This window comes from Carcharodon carcharias, chromosome 11 (assembly GCF_017639515.1).
Source record: "Carcharodon carcharias isolate sCarCar2 chromosome 11, sCarCar2.pri, whole genome shotgun sequence".
NCBI classification, from domain to species: Eukaryota; Metazoa; Chordata; class Chondrichthyes; order Lamniformes; family Lamnidae; genus Carcharodon; species Carcharodon carcharias.
Genome location: NC_054477.1, coordinates 29,025,422 through 29,047,945, shown reverse-complemented (window position 1 = coordinate 29,047,945; position 22,524 = coordinate 29,025,422). Strand labels below are relative to the sequence as shown.

Sequence of the window (22,524 nt, the reverse complement as noted above, 5' to 3'; positions counted from 1 at the left end):
ACTGGAAACTCTGTGGTCAGGAAGCATCGTGGAAAATGAAACAGAGTTAACATTTCAAGTCAATAACCTTTCAGCAACTATTCTAATTTAATTCATTAAAGATGCTTGTGTTGCAGCAGTTGGTGCCTCGCCTGGAACTTGCTATTTTGGTGAGATGATAATCCCCTTTTATCAAGTTTAATGGTTATTACTGACTGAAATTGGATCAGTGATTAGAAAATCTGATTGACTGTAAATTCCCTTTGAATGAAGGACAGTATCTGCGAGGCACTGTTGGCTGCCCAAAGCAAGGGACAAGGCGCCTGAGAAGGGAGAGCACAATGAATTCTGGGAGCTGTAGTTTGAGTTGTTCCCAGCGCAATCGAACGGTTGGGAAGAACAACGACAGCTCCCAAAATCCTCTATAATTTCTTGGACTCGAACGCAAGTTCTGTCGAAGGGTCATGAGGACTCGAAGCGTCAACTCTTTTCTTCTCCGCCGATGCTGCCAGACCTGCTGAGTTTTTCCAGGTAATTCTGTTTTTGCCCAAAATCCTCTCTGCGGGTTGGAGCGGCGCACGCGCAGTGGGTTAGAGTAGGAGGTCGTCGAGCGGGACAGTTGGTGCATCCGCTGCCGTTATCTGTTTATTTTTGCAGCCGGCGTGGAGGAGGTGCAGACGCTGTCTGCGGGGACGGGCAAAGAGAAAGCCGCAGGTAAGAAATGGTGGGTCAGTTATAATTATATAAGTGTCGGAAAGGGGATGGGAAGGGACATTAAGATAGGGCCCAACGGAAGACGGGGGTTACTGACCCGTTTGATAAGGGGGATGAACTCCTTCATCTGCTCAGCTGCCCGCAGTAGGAGGATGGCCTGAGGCCTCTGCTGATGGGAGGAAACCTGTCAGCTGAGGCAGCAGAACCATTTGTTGCAGGAGTGGTGCAGTCATGAGCTGCAGTTCATGGCCAGCGCAGGAGCAGCTTCTCGTCTTTTTTGGGGGGGGGGGGGGAGGGGAATCATTCGCTTTTGCCCCTAATTTGAAGGCGTATTATACCACCCCTTCCCACTTCCAGATGCATAAATTACGTATCTCCTCATGAGTGCTTCCATTATGTCTGTGCCATACTTAAAGCAGTCGACATAATCAGGTGCAGCAGGCACCTGCTTTCTACTGTATAGCAATGCTTTAATTTATATAGTGCCTTTCTTAAACTCAGGAAGTCCCAAAGCGTCTTATACAGCCAGTGAAGTACTTCTGAAGTGTAGTCATTATTGTAATGCAGGAAGGGAGGCAGAGAGTTTCTGCATAGCAAGCTCCCACAAACAAATTTGACAGTTGCCAGATAGATAATTTGTTTTAGTGATGTTGATTGAAGGATGCATATTGACCTGGGGTCAAGTCCCCTTCAGCTCTTTGAAATAGTGCCTTGAGATGTTTTACATCCACCCAAGAAGGCAGACAAGGGCCTTGGCTTACCTGCTGGCTATAAGTCAGTTTGTAATAAATCACACTATTTTGGGTTACTTAACCATGATTGATTTGATATCACTGCCCTAACTTTACTTACTCCACCATTGGTGATTGTGCCTTGAGTGCCTAGGCTCTAAGCTCTAGGATTCTCTCCCTACATCTCTCTGCCCCTTTTCCTTGCTTTCCTCCTTTAAGGTATTTCTTAAAACCTACCACTTTGACCAGGCATTTAATGATTTAATGCTTCCATATGTGGATTGATATTTTGTTTTATAATGCTTCTGTGAAGTGTGTTATGAAACTAATCATATTTTTCATAATAGTGTGGTATATTGTAAGGGATGTTTATGGTTGTCAGTGTAGATGGTTCTGTATGCATGACTGATTTAATTGAATTAGAGCCAGATAGACTGAAATTAGGTTGAAATTAGCAGAAGAATCAGGTGTAAAAAGGGTATTTGAAATGCTAATGAGTGAGCTAGAGTATAAGGGTCAGTGGATAAGGTGTGAATGAAATTTGCATTTTAAGGCAAGTGGGGAGTTGTTTGATTTTCAAAGGGATGATAGGATGTTTACTGTTAACAAGATAAATAGGGTAAGGTTATAACATTTATTTTTCCCAAAAGGAAAAAGGCTATATTGACAACGTGAAAGAGTTTTATATTATGGGAAAAGTAATTTCCAGAGAGATGAGATTTGATACATTAAAGAAATATATAGGGAAAAGCCTCTAGCCACTGTTACAGAAGTCTGCTGTGTTCAGTAACTAAAGTTGTGATAAAAGCCTTTGGAATTCCACTCGAGTGGCTACTGTGGTATTGCTCATTTAAATTTAAAATCTAATTTGGACTCTTGCCTTATAGAGGGTGTGTAGTTGGAAGTCAGGTTAATTAGGAATTTTGGGATTTGTTATAATATCGAGTAACTGTAATCTTATGCCTGTTTGAATTCTTTTCTTTTGTTAATGTTTTAATTTAATTTTTAAAATCTCTGAAGTTTATCGTGTACTTAATACTTTTGAATTCATTGCACAAATCTTCTTGTAATAAATACAAATTTCAAATCTGTGATAGCTTAGCCTAGTTTTCCTTGTGTATTAGGTCTACCTGGCACATGTCACCTGCCGCATCATAAAAAGTGCTATGAAGATATAAATTATTGTCATATTATGGTCTTATAACCACAGTGTCAATGCATGTCGATTCAAGCAATTAAATTGACAAGAAAATCCAAACAGCATCGAAAAAATTGTGTTACCACAGTTAGTAACTAGCCAGGTGGATAGTTTCCTTTTTGTGAATGTTGTTGTTACAGGAATTGACTTGACCAGAAGTTCTGATTTTTCCCTTGCCTGCAAAACAGCATTTACTGATCATTGCATTTACTATTTAATTTGCTTTTTGATGGTTGCTGTTTAGTGTCCAAGGAAAAATGTTGGCTGGAACTCAGTTTCTGTTACACGAATTAGATCATTGACTAGTAAGTACACCTGTCAGAAGCTCAGTTGAGCTCATTTAGCTTCAACTTCTGATACTGTTGAGGGATGACCAGTTATTTTTTTTATTCATTCACGGGATGGGCTTCGCTGGCTGGGCCAGGATTTATTGCCCATCCCTAATTGCCCCTGAGAAGGTGGCGTTGAACTGCCGCCTTGAACCGCTACAGTCTGTGTGGTGTAGGTACACGCACAGTGCTATTAGGAAAGGAGTTCCAGGATTTTGACCTAGCGACAGTGAAGGAATGGTGATGTATCTCCAAGTCAGGATGGTGAGTGACTTGGAGGGGAACTTTCAGGTGATGGTGTTCCCATCTATCAGCTGCCCTTGTCCTTCTAGGTGGTAGTGGTTGTGGGTTTGGAAGGTGCTGTCTAAGGACCCTTGGTGAATTCCTGCAGTGCACCTTGTAGATGGTACACACTGCTGCTACTGTGCATTGGTGGTGGAGGGAGTGAACGTTTGTAGATGTGGTGCCAATCAAGCTTTGTCCTGGACGGTGTCCAGCTTCTTGAGTGTTGTAGGAGCTGCATTCATCCAGGTAAGTGGGGAGTATTCCATCACTCCTGACCTGTGCCTTGTAGATGGTGGACAGGCTTTGGGGAATCAGGAGGCGAGTTACTCATCGCACGATTCCTAGCCTCTGACTTGCTGTTGTAGCCACAGTATTTATATGGCTAGTCCAGTTCAGTTTTTGGTCAATGGTAACCCCCAGGATGCTGATAGTGGGGGATTCAGTGATGGTAATGCCATTGAACATCAAAGGGCGATGGTTGGATTCTCTCTTGTTGGAGATGGTCATTGCTTGGCACTTGTGTGGCACAAATATTACTTGCCACTTGTCAGCCCAAGCCTGAATAGTGTCCAGGTCTTGCTGCATTTGGACATGGACTGCTTCAGTATCTGAGGAGTCGCGAATGGTGCTGAACATTGCGCAATCACCAGCGACCACCCCCACTTCTGCCCTTATGATGGAACGAATGTCATTGATGAAGCAGCTTAAGATGGTTGGGCCTAGGACACTACCCTGATGAACTCCTGCAGTGATGTCCTGGAGCTGAGATGACTGACTTCCAACAACCACAACCGTCTTCTTTTGTGCTAGGTGTGACTCTAACCAACTGAGAGTTTTCCCCCGATTCTCATTGACATCAGTTTTGCTAGGGCCCCTTGATGCCACACTTGGTCAAATGCTGCCTTGATGTCACGGGCAGTCACTCTCACCTCCCCTCAGGAATTCAGCTTTTTTGTCCATGTTTGAACCAAGGCTGTAATGAGGCCAGGAGCTGAGTGGCCCTGCCGGAACCCAAACTGGGCATCAGCGTACAGGTTATTGCTAAGCTAGTGCTGCTTGATAGCCCTGTTGATCACCCCTTTCATTACTTTTTTGATGATGGAGAGTAGACTGATGGGGTGGTAATTGGCCGGGTTGGATTTGCCCTGCTTTTTGTGTACAGGACACCCATGGCAATTTTCCACATAGCTGGGTAGATGCCAATGTTGCAGCTGTACTGGAAGAGCTTGGCTAGGGGTGAGGCAAGTTCTGGAGCACAAGTCTTCAGTACTGTTGCCGGAATGTTGTCAGGGCCCATAGCCTTTGCAGTATCCAGTGCCTTCACCTGTTTCTTGATATCACTTGGAGTGAATTGAATTAGCTGAAGACTGGCATCTGAGATGCTGGGGACCTCTGGCGGAGGCACAGAAGGATCATACGCTCGGCACTTCTGGCTGAAGATTGTTGTGAATGCTTCAGCTTTGTCTTTTGCGCTGCTGTGCTGGGCTTCCCCATCATTGAGGATGGGGATATTTGTGGAGCCACTTCCTCCAGTGAGTTGTTTAATTATCCACCACTGGTTGTGGCAGGACTGCAGAGCTTAGATCTGATCTGTTGGTTGTGGGATCGCTTAGCTCTGTCTGTTACTTGCTGCTTATGCTGTTTGGCATGAAAGTAGTCCCGTTTTAGAGCTTCACCAGTTTGACACCTCATTTTTAGGTATGCCTTGTGCCGCTCCTGGCATGCCATCCTGCACTTTTCATTGAACCAGGGTTGATCCCCAGGCTTGATGGTAATGGGTAGAGTGGGGGATATGTCAGGCCACAAGGTTACAGATTGTGTTCGAGTACAATTCTGCTGCTGCTGATGGCCCACAGTGCCTAATGGATGCCCAGTATTGAGTTGCTAGACCTGTTCGAAATCCACCCTATTTAGCACGGTGGTAGTGCCACACAACACAATGGAGGGTGTCCTCAGTGTGAAGGCGGGACTTCGTCTCCACGATGACTATGCGGTGGTCACTCCTACCGATACTATCATGGACAGATGCATCTGCAGCAGGCAGGTTGGTGAGGATGAGGTCAGGTATGTTTTTCCGTCTTATTTATTCCCTCACCAACTGCCGCAGACCTAGCCTAGCAGCTGTGTCATTTAGGACTTTGCCAGCTCGGTCAGTAGTGGTGCTGCTGAGCCACTCTTGGTAATGGATGTTGAAGTCCCTCACCCAGAGAACATTCTGCGCCCTTGCCACCCTCACTGCTTCCTCCAAGTGATGTTCAACATGGAGAAGCACTGATTCATCAGCTGAGGGAGGGCTGTACGTGGTAATCAGCAGGAGGTTTCCTTGCTCATGTTTGACCTGCTGCCATGAGACTTCATTGCGTCTGGAGTTGATGTTGAAGACACCCAGGGCAACACCCTCCCAACTGTGTGCCACTGTGCTACCACCTCTGCTGGGTCTGTCCTGCCAGCGGGACAGGACATACTCAGGATGGTGATGGTGGAGTCTGGGACATTATCTGTAAGGTATGATCCCGTGAGGATGACTATGTCGGGTTGTTGCTTGACTAGTCTGTGAGACAGTTCTCCAATTTTGGCACTAGCTCCCAAGCGTTAGGAAGGAGGACTTTGCAGGGTCGACAGGGCTGCGATTGCTGTTGTCGTTTCCAGTGCCTAGGTCAATTTGGTCCGTCTGGTTTCATTTTTTGTGTCTTTGTAGCGGTTTGTCACAACCGAGTGGCTTGCTAGGCCATTTCGAGAGGGCATTTAAAAGTCAGCCACATTGCTATGGGTCTGGAGTCACATGTCGGCCAGACCAGGTAAGGATGATAGATCCCATTACCTAAAGGGGACATTAGTGAACCAGATGGGTTTTTACAACAATCAACAATGGTTTCATGGTCATCACTGGATTTTTAATTCCAGATTTTTATTGACTTCAAATTCTATTTTTGATTTGAATGCAGGTCCCAAGAGCATTATCCTGGGTCTCTGGATTACTAGTCCAGTGACAATACCACTATGCCATCACCTCCCTTATGCTACGTTAAATAGTGCTTTACTATTCCAGCCCCACTGATAACTCAATCAACAAAGTTATAGGTCATAGTAGAAAATTGTAAAATCAGTAGTAGCTTTTATAGTGGAGGATATTTTGACACAGCCAATAATAAATGCTGAACTATTCAAATCCCAGAGGGAAACTTGAAACAACTGTCATAACCAATTTTTGCAATTTTTATGTTTCGAGGTGCAGTCTTTGAATTCCGACCATCGAGTCTCAAGAGGTTTTTATATAACTAGATTAGACATTTATTAATTAAAAGATTGTAAGCTCAAAGATATGTTTACGAATCACTATGATAACAAAGCCTCTAGACCAGCTGGCTTTAATTCAACTAAGACACACACACATACCACTAGAACTCTATTTTAAAATAATTTCCAATAACATTATAGACATTATTATATCTTGACAAGGATTAGCAATTTATTTTAAATTCAAAGCTGCGTTTGTCCTATTTTCACCTCTTTGGTGAAAAGAGGACAAAATTTTCATGCTCAAAGAAAAATTATATTATCTTTTTTGATTTGCTACTTCATCTTATTTCATTATGCATGAAATTTTCTTTTTTGCTGTAATGAATATTGCAATCTTAGATGTAGGTAATCCTTTTGTGAATGTTGCCAACTGTCAAAAATGTCAAGCTGACTGTTGAGAGTTCTGTTTTTGAGGTTATAAATTCTTGAGCTTCACATGCAGTTTATGCAACGTGAGCCTTTCCATTAGCCTGTAGCCCTATTCAATTCATGGAGCACTGGCATCAGTACTGGGGAAAGTGGAGCTGCACCATTGGGATGGTCTTCACCAGAGTTACGCTGGAACCAATGTTCTGGCGGGTTGTATAACTAGGGTAGAGAGGGTTTTAAACTAAATAGTGGGGGAGATGGATCAAGCGAGGGAAGATGTGATAAATTAGAGAGAACAAGGCAAGAGAGCAAGGGAATTGATAACCTGGGTGTGGCAGTATGGGACAGAACGTACAGAGTGTGCCAACAGATAGGGTTAGAGGTTGCAAAAATAATAAAAAGACAATTAAAAACACTCTTTCTGAACACACAGCTTTTGCATCAAGGTAGATGAATTGACTAATCAAATGGAGGTAAACTGGAATGATCTGATCGCCATTACAGAGATATGGCTGCAGGATGACCAAAGCTGGGAACTGACTGTTCAAGGATATTTGACATTGAGGAAGGATAAGCAAAAAGGAAAAGGAGATGGGGTAGCACTGTTAATAAAGGGTGAGATCAGTACATTAATATGGGAGGATTGGAAGATCAAGTTGTAGAAACCGTTTGGGCAGAACTAAGAAACAGCAAGGGACAACAAACATTGGTGGGTGTTGTTTATAGGCCTTCAAACAATAGTGATAATGTAGGGCACAGGAAATTAGAGGTGCATGTCACAAGGGTAATACAGTAATCACAGGGGACTTCAATCTACATTTTTTTGGTAAACATAATTAGCACTAATGTCGTGGAGGCCGAATTCCTGGAATGTATACAAGATGGAATGTAAACACGATGGTTTTCTAGAATAGTATGTTGAGGAACAAATAGAGAACGGACTATTTTAGATCTAGTGTAGTAAAGAGCTCATTAACAATTTTGATGTAAAGGAACCTCTCAGGAAGAGTGATCATAGTATGCTGGCATCGTAAATCTAAACAAAGGAAGCTACAAAGGTATGAGGGGAAAATTGACTGTGGTGGATTGGGAAACTACATTAAAAGGTATGATGCTAGACAGGCAATGGCTAGCATTTAAAGAATTAGTACATGGTTTACAACAAATTTACCTTCTTTTGAGGCACAAAAACCAACAGGAAAGGTAATCCAAAGATAGCTAACAAGAGAAGGTAAAGATTGTATTAAACCAGAGGAAGAACATTCTAAAGTTGTCAAAAAAAGTAGATACGAAATTCCCCCTACGGATTGCTGACAGAGGGGGTGAAGGGAAGATGTGTTTGGTGGTGGCATCATGCTGGAGTTGGCGGAAATGGCAGAGGATGATCCTTTGAATGCGAAGGCTGGTGGGGTGATAAGTGAGGACAAGGGGGACCCTATCATGTTTCTGGGAGGGAGGAGAAGGTGTGAGTGCGGATGCGCGGGAGATGGGCCGGACACGGTTGAGGGCCCTGTCAACGACCGTGGGTGGAAAACATCGGTTAAGGAAGAAGGAGGACATGTCAGAGGAACTCCAAAGATCAATTATGTGTCAAGGTGCTGTGAAAAAGGTGACTGGTGTCTTCATTTCAAATCATTTTCCAACTTTCAGTTCCCTGTGCTGCATAAACAATATATTGTTGCTATTTGGTATGGTTTCATACTACTATTTAAGAAAGCACTTTCTTTTTCAGAACCTTTTGAACTGATGGGAAGGAAGTGATGAGGTGTGGGTGGGCAATATTTTAATCTCTCTCTTTCCTGAATTGATATATTGTTTCCAGAATGGGAGGAAGTGAAGAAGACTTGTTAAAGATCACTGTGTTACTCTTGATCTTGGGAAAAAAGGTATATTAGGTATGTTATCTACTAAAGTTTTTGGAGGATGTTGCTTCATTTCATAATTTTATTTGTCTCGTTTAGTGAATAAAACAACTGATTATTTTGTTTAATATACACCTGTCATTTCCATGCCTACAGCACTGCTGTACCATCATTTGGGGACCTGATTATTCTCAGAAAATTGGTGTTATGTTGTACTTTGGAAGTTCCTGTGCATATAACAGTTGTGTTTAATTTCCAATTTAAATCCCTCTGTGATGGAGGAAGTTCCCCTCCATCTCCCCAGTCGATAGTTTCTCCTAAGTGGTCAAATAAAACTAGTAACTTGACAGTTGTGAATGCGGATTTTGTGTTGAGGCGGTTTTGAAATTTGACACAGGACAAGAAAAAAATGAATGGTCAAGGCTTTATTTATTGAACATATTTAAGTATTATGCCAGCTTGTATTATCAGCCATGATTGTATTGAATGGTGGAGCAAGCTTGGTGGGCCATGTGATCTATTCCTGCTCCTATTGCTTGTGTTCTTGTAATGCACTAAATGTTATACTGTCAGAATAGGTTTGTGCTTGTTAATATAATACAGATCTTGTAGTTTGTACAATACTATTCATTTGAAATTGGCTTAATGTTTTTTTAAAAAAATTGTCACATTTTGAACAGAAACTCTCGGCTGCTGAATTTTGCTGGGTACCATTCTGTGAACCTGGCAGCTTTCTGGCTCTAATCCCAAGTACCTTGTTCTTTAGGCTATTCCATTGAAAAGTATCTTAGGCTTGTATGTTGCAAATAGCAATTTTGGGTAGGGACTGAGGACTACTAAAACTTGAAGAAATGTAACCCAGCAAGTGTTGGGAAAGAGAATATAATGGCAGCCAGACAAAGCATCCTATAGTGTACTACAACATAATGTTGTGGAAATGTGCCTAAATATCAAATACGGATATAGAAATTTATAATTGTTTTAGATGGAAACAAACATGCAATTGTTTTTGTACACTTTCTGAAATACATCTTAGTGAAGAAAAGTGACAGTTCCTTTGTGATTTCAAATATTTGTGGCCTATTATGAACAAAAAAGATTATAGTACACACCCATTAAAACAAAACCCAAATGTACTTCAACAGCTTTTTGAAGTTTTAGTTTAGTAGAAGGTGGCATACATGTCAGTCACATGGTAATAGTAAAATTGTAAAATGCTAAACTGTTTGCTAAACCACTCAGTTGTAACAAACAGCTAAAGACACAAGATAAAAAATAAATAAGCAAAATCTTCAGAACTTTTTCTTTTTGTCTTTGTATCTATATAGACTGTTATCTGGTAATGCAGAGCAGTTAAGGGAATAGATTCTTTCATGCCAGCTGTTGCCATGTCTATAGGACAATGCTGGTTCTAATGTTCTGTATCCTTTGTGCAGGATGTCTTACCTAATGGCTTGACTGAGAACTGTCAATTTGTTTGAGACTAGTCAAGACTGAGATTAAAACTTTAATACCATATAGCTGCAAGTACCAGATCAACCTTATTTTTGTAGTTTACTCTTTTTCCCCTATTTGAGTTTCATCTCCATCATTCTTTCACTGAGAGCTTGAACACATGACTTCCTTCCAGGCATTTGTAACCATTTGCTGAATTGCCCACTGGATTTGAATTTCTTAAACTGTCTGTCTGTTGAGCTGGATGTGAAAGATCCCGTGGCACAATCTAGAGAAAGAGAACAGGGAATGTTCATTATGGTCCAGTACTGAAGGCATTTAGGATCAAATGTAGTGTCAGGTATAGTAAGCCTCGAGCATTGAACCTTGAAGTGCAAGAGGAGGCCATTCCAGCTGTTCCAGTTCTTTGAAAGAGCTAACCAATTAATCCCCCTCCTCAGTTTTTCCCCCTTAGTACTATAGTTATTCCCATTTTAAAGTACTGTACATATTCAGTTCTCTTTTGTAACTTTGTGAAATCTGCTTTCCCCCACCCTTTCAGGTTGTGCACACTGCATGAAAGTTTCCTCCTCTTTCCTGCTACCCCCCAACCAACAACACTTGTTATAATGCCAAATATCTTCATTCTGTTTCCTCTGGTTGCTGACTGACTCACCAGTGGATACAGCTTCTCATTTTTGCTGTATCAAAATCCCTCATAAGTACTAAGTATCTCCTTTACTTATTTTCTCTGAGAAGAGCAATCTCGCACTTCCTAGTTTCTCCACGTAACTTAAGTCCCATATGCCTTGTGTTCTGTTCAGTCTCATTTACTCCCTCTCTAAGTAAGGCCTTGACGTCCTCCTTAAAATGTGGTGTCCAGAATTGGACATTATTCTCTAGCTGAGGCCTAACCAGTGATTTATAAAGGTTTACCATAACTTCCTTGCCTTTATACTCTCTGCTTCTATTTATAGAGCCAGGATCCCATTTTTTTAAAACTGCTGTATCAACCTGCCCTGCCACCTTCAAAGATTTTGTATGTGAACCCCAGGATTCTCTGTTCCACCCTCTATTAAAATTGTACCATTTTGTTTAATTTGGTTTCTATTGCTTTTCTTGATTTTCCTTACAAAATGCAAAACTCCTATGCATTAAATTTAATGTTTCTTCCCATTTCATCGGCTTTTCTGTCCCCTTCAAGTCTGTCGCTATTCTGCTCACTGATTCCAAGTTTTATGTTGTCTTCGGATTTTGAAATCGTGCTACCATCCCCTTGACCAGGCCATTAAATAGATCAAAAGGGGAAGTGATTGGGACATGACTGAATATTTCCTCGCAGTCTGGAAAACAACCATTCACCACTACTGTTTTTTCTTAACCAACTTTGTAACCATGCTGGCACTGATCTTTAAAATCACAGATTTCAATCTTGTGAACATCTATTGTGTGAAGCTTTATCAAATGCCTTTTGAAAGTCCTTACGTGCAACGTAAACTACCTTATCTTCAACCTTTTCCATTACTTCATGAAAAATTCAGTCAATTTTGTTAAACCTGGCTTGCCTTTAACAAATCAATGGTTGTCAGTAATTAATCCATGATTCCAAGTGACAATTTTGTCCCTGATATCATTTCAGAATAACTGAGCCAACAGAGGAACTGTTGCAGCTTAAAAATTTGAAGGCAAAGACTCACTCAAGTAGAGAAGTAGACATAAAAACAAAAAAACTGCGGATGCTGGAAATTCAAAACAAAAACAGAATTACCTGGAAAAACTCAGCAGGTCTGGCAGCATCGGCGGAGAAGAAAAGAGTTGACGTTTCGAGTCCTCATGACTCTTCAACAGAACTTGAGTGAGTCTAAGAAAGAGTTGAAGAATAAGCTGGTTTAAGGTGTGTGGGGGGAGAGAGAGAGAGAAGTGGAGGGGGTTGGTGTGGTTGTAGGGACAAACAAGCAGTTCTGTCGAAGGGTCATGAGGACTCGAAACGTCAACTCTTTTCTTCTCCGCCGATGCTGCCAGACCTGCTGAGTTTTTCCAGGTAATTCTGTTTTTGTTTTGGATTTCCAGCATCAGCAGTTTTTTTGTTTTTATATTTATATAAGCAGTGATAGAAGCAGATCATCAAAAGATGTCACAAACAACAGAACAAAAGAACACAAGTGTTAAATTGGTGATATTATCTAAACGAATGTGCTAATTAAGAATGGATGGTAGGGCACTCAAGGTATATCTCTAGTGGGGGTGGGGAGAGCATAAAAGATTTAAAAATATTTAAAAATAATGGAAATAGGTGGGAAAAGAAAAATCTATATAATTTATTGGAAAAAAACAAAAGGAAGGGGGAAACAGAAAGGGGGTGGGGATGGAGGAGGGAGCTCAAGACCTAAAGTTGTTGAATTCAATATTCAGTCCGGAAGGCTGTAAAGTGCCTAGTCGGAAGATGAGGTGTTGTTCCTCCAGTTTGCGTTGGGCTTCACTGGAACAATGCAGCAAGCCAAGGACAGACGTGGGCAAGAGAGCAGGGTGGAGTGTTACAATGGCAAGCGACAGGGAGGTTTGGGTCATTCTTGCGGACAGACCGCAGGTGTTCTGCAAAGTGGTCGCCCAGTTTACGTTTGGTCTCTGCAATGTAGAGGAGACCACATTGGGGGCAACGAATGCAGTAGACTAAGTTGGGGGAAATGCAAGTGAAATGCTGCTTCACTTGAAAGGAGTGTTTGGGCCCTTGGACGGTGAGGAGAGAGGAAGTGAAGGGGCAGGTGTTGCATCTTTTGTGTGGGCATGGGGTGGTGCCATAGGAGGGGGTTGAGGACTAGGGGGTGATGGAGGAGTGGACCAGGGTGTCCCGGAGGGAGCGATCCCTACGGAATGCCGATGGGTGGGGTGAAGGGAAGATGTGTTTGGTGGTGGCATCATGCTGGAGTTGGCGGAAATGGCGGAGGATGATCCTTTGAATGCGGAGGCTGGTGGGATGATAAGTGAGGACAAGGGGGACCCTATCATGTTTCTGGGAGGGAGGAGAAGGCGTGAGGGCGGATGCGCGGGAGATGGGCCGGACACGGTTGAGGGCCCTGTCAACGACCGTGGGTGGAAAACCTCGGTTAAGGAAGAAGGAGGACATGTCAGAGGAACTGTTTTTGAAGGTAGCATCATTGGAACAGATGCGACGGAGGCGAAGGAACTGAGAGAATGGGACGGAGTCCTTACAGGAAGCGGGGTGTGAGGAGCTGTAGTCAAGGTAGCTGTGGGAGTCGGTGGGTTTGTAATGGATATTGGTGGACAGTCTATCACCAGAGATTGGGTCCCACCTAAAGTCCCACCTACATCCGTGATTCCTCTGACACCTTACGTCACATCAACAATTTCCAGTTCCTTGGCCCCAACCGCTTCCTCTTCACCATGGACGTCCAATCCCTCTATACCTCCATCCCCCACCAGGATGGTCTGAGGGCCCTTAGCTTCTTCCTCGAACAGAGGCCCGAACAATCCTCATCCACCACTACTCTCCTCCGTCTGGCTGAACTTATTCTCACACTGAACAATTTCTCCTTCAACTCCTTTCACTTCCTCCAAATAAAAGGTGTGGCTATGGGTACCCACATGGGCCCCAGCTATGCCTGTCTCTTTATGGGGCATGTGGAACATTCCTTGTTCCAGTCCTACTCCGGCCCCCTTCCACAACTCTTTCTCCGGTACATGCTGCTTCATGCTCTCGTCGGGACTTGGAAAAATTTATTAATTTTGCTTCCAGTCTCCACCCCTCCATCATTTTCACGTGGTCCATCTCTGACACTTCCCTTCCTTGACCTCTCTGTCTCAAATCTGGTGATAGATTGTCCACCAATATCCATTACAAACCCACCGACTCCCAGAAGCTATCTCGACTACAGCTCCTCACACCCCGCTTCCTGTAAGGACTCCATCCCATTCTCTCAGTTCCTTCGCCTCCGTCGCATCTGTTCCGATGATGCTACCTTCAAAAACAGTTCCTCTGACATGTCCTTCTTCTTCCTTAACCGAGGTTTTCTACCCACAGTCGTTGACAGGGCCCTCAACCGTGTCCGGCCCATCTCCTGCGCATCCGCCCTCACCCCTTCTCCTCCCTCCCAGAAACATGATAGGGTCCCCCTTGTCCTCATTTATCACCCCACCAGCCTCCGCATTCAAAGGATCATCCTCCGCCATTTCTGCCAACTCCAGCACGATGCCACCACCAAACACATATTCCCTTCACCCCCTTATCGGCATTCCGTAGGGATGCTCCCTCCGGGACACCCTGGTCCACTCCTCCATCACCCCCTACTCCTCAACCCCCTCCTATGGCACGTCCCCATGCCCACGCAAAAGATGCAACACCTGCCCCTTCACTTCCTCTCTCCTCACCGTCCAAGGGCTCAAACACTCCTTTCAAGTGAAGCAGCATTTCACTTGCATTTCCCCCAACTTAGTCTACTGCATTCGTTGCTCCCAATGTGGTCTCCTCTACATTGCAGAGACCAAACGTAAACTTGGCGACCGCTTTGCAGAACACCTGCGGTCTGTCCGCAAGAATGACCCAAACCTCCCTGTCACTTGCCATTTTAACACTCTACCCTACTCTCTTGCCCACGTCTGTCCTTGGCTTGCTGCATTGTTCCAGTGAAGCCCAACGCAAACTGGAGGAAAACACCTCATCTTCCAACTAGGCACTTTACAGCCTTCCGGACTGAATATTGAATTCAACAACTTTAGGTCTTGAGCTCCCTCCTCCATCCCCACCCCCTTTCTGTTTCCCCCTTCCTTTTGTTTTTTTCCAATAAATTATATAAATTTTTCTTTTCCCACATATTTCCATTATTTTTAAATATTTTTAAATCTTTTATGCTCTCCCCATCCCCACTAGAGCTATACCTTGAGTGCCCTACCTTTCATTCTTAATTAGCACATTCGTTTAGATAATATCACCAATTTAACACCTATGTGTTCTGTTGTTTGTGACATCTTTTGATGATCTGCTTCTATCACTGCTTGTTTGTCCCTACAACCACACCAACGCCCTCCACTTCTTTTTCTCTCTCTCTCTCTCCCCCCCACACACACAAACACACCTTAAACCAGCTTATATTTCAACTCTTTCTTGGACTCGAACTCAAGTTCTGTCGAAGGGTCATGAGGACTCGAAGCGTCAACTCTTTTCTTCTCCGCCGATGCAGCCAAACCTGCTGAGTTTTTCCAGGTAATTCTGTTTTTGTAGAGAAGTAGACATATAGATGTGTTCTTAACCTTGTTTAAGATCACCTGTATTGTCCTCTGGGAGAGTCTAGTTGGGGCATCTAGTACATGGGGGCACAACCTCAGAATAAGGGTCAGTCATTTAGGACTGAGATGAGAAATTTCTTCGCTGAAGCTGTGAACCTTTGGAATTGTCTACCCCAGGAGGTTGCGGTTTCTCCATAGCTGAGTATATTTAGGGCTTGAATTGATCATTTTTGATATCTCAGGGAATCGAGGGATATGGAGAACAGGCAGGAAAGTGGAGTTGAGGTTGAACTGCAGCCATGATTGTATTGAATGGTGGAACAGGCTGAGGGGAATGATCTATTTCTGTTCCTACATTTCCATGCACATCATTGCCAAATTTTGTTTGAGCCTTTGGGAAGCACAGAGCAATATGTAATGTGCTTTGCTTTCCTTTGACTGAGTACAGTTGCATTACAGCTCTAATTTCATAATGAGACTTGTAGTAGCGGTGAATGTCTACTTACAGATAACAAAAAAAAACTGGGCAAAAACTTGACAGGTTGAATATAATGTGGGAAAATGTGAGGTTGTGCACTTTGGCAGGAAGAATAGAAGAGCTGAATAGTATGCAAATGATGAAAGATGCAGAAAGCTGCAGCACAGAGGGATTTGGGGGTCTTCGTGCATGAATCCCAAAATGCTAGCATACAAGTTCAGTGGGTAATAGGGAAGGCAAATGGAATGTTGGCCTTTATTTCAAAGGGAATGGAGTATAAAAGTAGTGAAGTCTTGCAAAAACTATACAAGGAACTAGTTATACCACACCTAGGATACTGTGAACAGTTTTGGTCCCCTTACCTAAGGAAAAATATACTGGCATTGTAGGCAGTCCAGAGAAGGTCCACTAGGTTGATAAAAGTGAAATACTGCAGATGCTGGAAATCTGAAACAAAAACGAAAATTGCTGGAAAAACTCAGCAGGTCTGACAGCATCTGTGGAGAGGAAGACAGAGTTAACGTTCCGAGTCCGTATGACTCATCAGAATGGTTGATCCTGGGTATGGAATGATTTTTTTATGAGGAGAGGTTGAGTAAGTTGGAGATGTATTCATTGGAATTTAGAAGAATGAGAGGCAACCTTATTGAAACATGTAAGATTCTTAGGGGGCTTGACAGGGTAGTTGTTGAGAGGTTGTTTCCCCTTGTGGGAGAGTCTAGGACTCTCAAATATGGTTAACTGAAAAACGGTGGTGTCTGAAAACTGGATACTTTTCTCCCTCGCTGCAGTGAACCTTGATTCCACCCCACCCAACCTAGGGGGTGGGGGTGTTCCGGGAGTTTGGAAGGGGGTGGAGTTCAGCAGGGAGTTGGCGGGGAGTGACTTCAGGGAGGTGCTGAGTATTGAACAGCTTTGCACACCTGACGTTTTCCTGCACTCCAGCGAACCTTGACCCCACCCGACTCAGTGCAGATGTGACAAAGACGGTTGAACTCACCCAGCAAGAACAAAAGACTTGCAGAATCCAATGAGTTAGAATATTTAGCTATGTACTTGGGGTCAAGACATTTGCCTGTTCTTGCTACAGCACAGAGTAGTTGTTTTGAGTTTTGATGTCATTAAAGCCACCCAAATAGAAGCCCACAGGCTTAAATTCAAATGTTGCACTTGATTCCCAAAAGCCTTTAAGTTCCATGGGCACTGGTAGCCTTGTAGCTGGCCTAAATCAGTTCAAAGAGACTTAATAAAGAGTACTGTACAATTTTGCATGAATTAAAAACAAATCGTTTTCAGTTACAACTACAGGGCATTTTTAACATTTCAGTTTGACCTTTTCTCATTTTAAACAGGATGTGCTGATGTAGGGAAAGGGGGGAGGCATGAAAGAGTTATTCAATCCAATGCGTAAGAAGTGAATTAATATTGACGGCAACATGGCCAATAACCTAAGCTTTGCAATCATTTTTTTATTCATTTACAAGATGTAGGCTAGACCAGTGTTTATTGCCCATCCCTAATTACTCTTTCCTGTGTCCCTTATTCACTGAATTAAGATGTTCCAATTTTTTCCCCCAAAAACTGCGAGTTCTGAAATCTGGCATGGACTCTGTCCTGAGGTTGCCAGATTTGAAGTACTTTACCTGTAATAGCTGCATACATATTCTGATTTTACATCTAGCCTATTTAATCTGACTCTCTTACTGATAAACCAAAAACATTTAACAAGTAACTAATGTCTCTCACTAACGACCTGTATTTGTATAGCACCTTTAACACTATAAGATGTCCCAAGACACTTCAAAAGAACTTTATAAAATAAAATTTGACACTGAGCTCCATAGGGAGATGTTTGGTTGGATGCTTGGTTGAAAAGTGGGTTTTTGGGAGTATCTTGAAAGAGGACAGCGAGGTAGAGAAGTAGGGCAGGGGCCTGCAATGCCAGAGCTTGGGGCCTGGGCAGTTGAAGGTGCGGCCACCAATGGTGAAGTGATTACGGTTGGGGATTCTCAGGAGACCAAAATTAGAAGAACACAAGAATCTCTGTGGGTTTTTGGGGCTGGTGGGGGGGAGGGATTTTGGATTGCAGGGATGGAGAGAGGCGAAGGATTTGAAATGGGGGTTGGAATTTTGGGTTTGAGGTGTTGCTTGCTGGGGACCGGTGGGTGCAGGGGTAGTGGGTGAAAACGACTTGGTGCACATCAAGACGGGGCAGCAGAGTTTTGGATGATCTTGGGTTTTTGGTGTGGTATGTGGGTGGTTGGCCAGGCAATTGGAATAGTTGTGCCTGGTTGAGGGTTCAACTGTAGATGAGATGAGATGGTGTGAAGTCAGATGATGTCATGAAGGTGGAAATAGGTGGTCTTAGGGATGGCATAGTAAGCAATAGTGTAAGGTGTATACTATAATCAAGATATATGAAAGGTTTGTGGAGGCACTGCCCATACATACATGTAGGTCATTACACAAGAAGATGCCCATAAAAAGCCCCCAACTTGGATTTATAATGCAACAACAAGCTACTCAGGACATGTGTATGTTCTAAATCTCTTTCGCAATTTGCGAGGTCTTAATGACCATATGCTTGTGACCATTCCAACTTTTCTTGGCCTGTATTAATGGCTAGTGGAAGAGAATGAGAGAGAAAAAGAGGCTTTCCTTGTTTATTTTAGTTTTCATCCAAACCATTCTCCTTCTGACTGGTTCAGGCTCATATGCTAGTTAATTGGTGTTTAACAAAATAGAATGAGAATTTTTACAAATAGAGAAGAATTTTGTATATAACACAAAAAGCTTTTTTCCATTTGTAAAAATGGTATATCTTGTTTTGTACTATTTACATATTGTACGTTCTTTATTTCCTTAATACTTCCCAGCATTAAGAACTGTAGCATAATTTTAATTTGGCAGCTCCTTTGGCCTGATATACCTGACTCATGTAACCAGGAAATAAATGGGCCTTGTTTAATTGATGGGTCTCTATCTGGAGTGCCACATTATGGTATGCCATTCCATTGAATCTCGGTAGAAGGAGGGACTGACCTCCAGTTTTTCCATTGCTGTGATTGTTTCCCCAAGCTAGCTTATGGGGTAATACTGAAGGTTGGGTAAAAGCCCAATTTTGATCTCTCTTAGCATTGGCTGAAGTATTGCACCATATTGGTAAGCAAACAATGGACAAAAAGTATATATAGACCAAAATAAATCTATTAACAAAGATAATAAATAATCTTGGAATTTTTTCCCCCCCAAATCAAAACTTTGAATCCATATTTTAATTTTTTTAAAGGCCTATTGGGACCTATTTTCCCCCAAATCAAAATGTGGAATTCTTATTTTAGTTTTTAAGGTCACTGAAGCTTTTTTAAGTTCGATAATTAGGAAACCTCCAGTGTCAAAGCTTGGAATAGTTGTGTGTTATGTAGGGTAATTATGTCTTGAAGCTGCATATGTTCCCCAGGGGTTTAGTGGCTGAACTTTACACTTGGGCCCTGAAAATTTTAGTTGGGAGTTCTGTTCAGCCTACTTTGAATTTTCAAATGTTAAAGATGTGGGAATTCTCCAGTCTTCAACAGCACATTGACTGGGTTCTGTCTAAATAAGTGATGTAAATCCCCTTGCGTCTATGCAGCTGAATCATTGGTTTCAAATCTGGGTAGGATATGTAAGTAGATCAGTTGAGCAGTATTAGCTGGAGAAACTGCAGCAAGATATAGATCTCCTAAAACTGCAGCAAAAGTATTTTTGTTCATTTTTAGGTTCCAAACAGCATCTTGCTCTTCCTCTGTGCAGAATGTCAAGGAACAGTTATAGGCTTACTGCAACATGCTAAAAGCAAGGTAAGCATTTTGAATTCCATTTTCGTCAAATAATCTAGACAACTAAAGGGAGGGTGAGTACTATATGGAACCCAACAAGACACTGTGGCATCTTTAAAGGTTATTAAAGAACACCTTATTGTCTCTTCCTCTTCAAATATTGTCCACGAACATTTGATCTTGGGTTATAGTTTAGTGTCAGGTACTTGGTCATTACGATGAAATAATTATGAATACGATTTTGATATTGTACTGCCATTATTTGGAGCAGCCACGCTGAGGTTGTAGTCTTTCATCAGTCTTTCTAGCCAGAGCAATAAAAGGATACTTACCCTTGGCAGAGTACACAGCTTGTTCTTTAGGAAGCACTGCAGTGTAAAAGTGACTTGATGATGCATCAAGGAATGATGTTTGAATGCATTTACTAGAGAAGAAACACGTTTACTTACCAGCCTTTTCAAAATGCAGGTGCATCTGCCTGATATGTATTCATTTTTATAACTTCTAATGTCATTAAATTGACACTTACAGTTATAGAATCATTATGTATGCAAAAAAAAATGCTTTTCTTTCCACTTCAAAATGGCAATCTACTGTTTATTAAAAATAATCAGATTTCCCCTTCATTTCAAAACATCGAACTCCTTGTTTATTCTGTGGGCACTGGTCTTCCTGCAATAACTCGCTGAACTGACCACAATTCACGTGGGTACAGTAGGGTAGTTATAGTAGTGAGCAAGCAACTGAAGAGGTCATGAGTTTGCATTGAAGCTGGATTCAATAATTCTGGCAAACAAACCTCTGCCTCTGTATCCAATCTAATGTTGACATACAGTGATTGCTCAGTGGTTATCAGGAAGCATAACTTGATTTTCCCCTCCTGATAAAAGGTGCGTAATCTATTTTTGAAGCCTTGGCTGTGGTTAGCTATACCCGTTCTCATCTAGGAACAATACTATCTCCTTCCGAGAAAAATATGCTGTTTTTTTTTTCTTCAGTAATTGCTTTCAAAAAGTTGGTATGTCAGATGAAGTTTCCAAAAGCAAGATGTGTAACTGATGACCTCACCTAGTCTCTTACCATTTGTCTGTAATAATGTGAAGGAACATGAACAATTCTGGATTTTATTATACATTTTTGACAATGTTGGTGGAATAATAAGATCAAAAGACATAGGTGCAGCAGTGGGCCATTCAGCCATTCAAGCCTGCTCCACTTTTCAATAAGAGCATGGTTAATCTGATTGTAGCCTTAATTCTATTTTCCTGCCTGTCCCCCATGACTTTTGACGCTCCTGTAGATCACAATTCTGTTGAACTCAAGCTTGAGCATATTCAATGACCCATCCTCCACTGCTGTCCAGGGAATAAAATTTCGAAGAATAGTGACCCTCTGAGAGAAGAAATTCCTCCTCATCACTGTATTAAATGGGAGAACCCTTATTCTGAAGTTGTACCCCTTAGTTCTAGATTCCCCCATGAGGAGAAACAGCCTCTGACCATCTGCCCTGTCAAGCCCCCACAAATCTCATGTTTCAATAAGATCACCTCTCATTCTTCTAAACTCCAATGACTATGTGCCCAGCCTGCTCACCCTTTCCTCAGAAGACAACCCCTTCATCTCAGTGTCAGAATCAGACCAGTGAACCTCCTATGAATTGCTTCCAATGCAAGTATATCCCTCCTTAAGTAAGGAGACCAAAACTGTACCCAGTAGTCTAGGTGCACTCTCATCAATTCCCTATACAGTTGTAGCAGGACTTCCCTACTTTTGTACTTCAATCCCTTTGCAATAAAAGACCAACATTATATTTGTCTCCATAATTACTTGCTGTACCAGCATGCTAATTTTTTATGATAACTTTATTATAACTTCCTTCTAGTTAGTTTTCCCTGAAACGTTGATCAATATGTAAGTCACACCCCTTCCAAGTGAGAATTTGCAAATTTGACAGCATAGCTGTCAGATTGGGAGCGCCTGGTGGGCGCCATTGTGATGATAGATGATGTCAACTAAGGTTGCAAATTTCATGCGAACATACGAACAAGGAGCAGGAGTAGGCTATTTGGCCCCTTGAGTCTGCTCCGCCATTTAATAAGATCTGGCTGATCTGATAGTAACCTCAAATCTGCATCTTTTGCCTACGCTCGATAACATATTGTCTCCTTGCTTATCAAGAATCTATCCACATCTGCCTTAAAAATATTCAAAGACTCTGCTTCCACCGCCTTTTCAGGGAGAGAGTTCCAAAGACTCATGACTGTCTGAGAGAAAAAGTTTCGCCTCATCTCAGTTTTAAACGGGCGACCTCTTATTTTTAAACAGTGACCTCTAGTTCTAGATTCTCCCACAAAAGGAAACATCCTCTCTACATCCACCCTGTCAAGTCCCTTCAGGATCTTGTATGTTTCAATCAAGTCGCCTTTTACTCTTCTAAACTCCAGTGGATACAAGCCTAGCCTGTCCTACCTTTCCTCATAAGCCAACCTGCCCATTCCAGGTATTAGTTTCATAACCCTTGTCTGAACTGCTTCCAACACATTTACATCCTTCCTTAAATAACGTGACCAATACTGTACACAGTATTGCAGATGTGGTCTAACTAGTGCTGTGTATATCTGAAGCATAACCTTTCTACTTTTGTATCACACAGTATCTTTATGGTGCAGATGGAGGCCATTCGGCCCATCAAGTCTGCACTGGCTCTCTGAAAAAGCATTCCACCTAGTCCCACTCTCCTGCCTTATCCCCTGTAACCTTGCACATTCTCTCTTTTCAGGTAGCAA

The 22,524-nt window shown here is 42.4% G+C and overlaps 1 protein-coding gene across 8 annotated transcripts in view; it reads left to right on the top strand.

Annotated features, from left to right (window-relative positions):
• Window positions 1-465: 465 nt before the first annotated feature.
• LOC121284005 (inositol polyphosphate-4-phosphatase type I A-like) overlaps window positions 466-22,524 on the top strand; it is a 229,675-nt gene continuing 207,616 nt past the window's right edge. For 6 of the 8 annotated variants that reach the window (XM_041198900.1, XM_041198904.1, XM_041198907.1 and 3 more), the window contains exons 1-2: window positions 466-693; window positions 19,679-19,759. The gene's annotated coding sequence lies outside the window, so the exon portion shown is untranslated. Of the gene's footprint in view, window positions 704-19,678; window positions 19,760-22,524 lie in introns of all 8 variants that reach the window. The other 2 variants (XM_041198901.1, XM_041198902.1) reach the window with 2 other exon arrangements.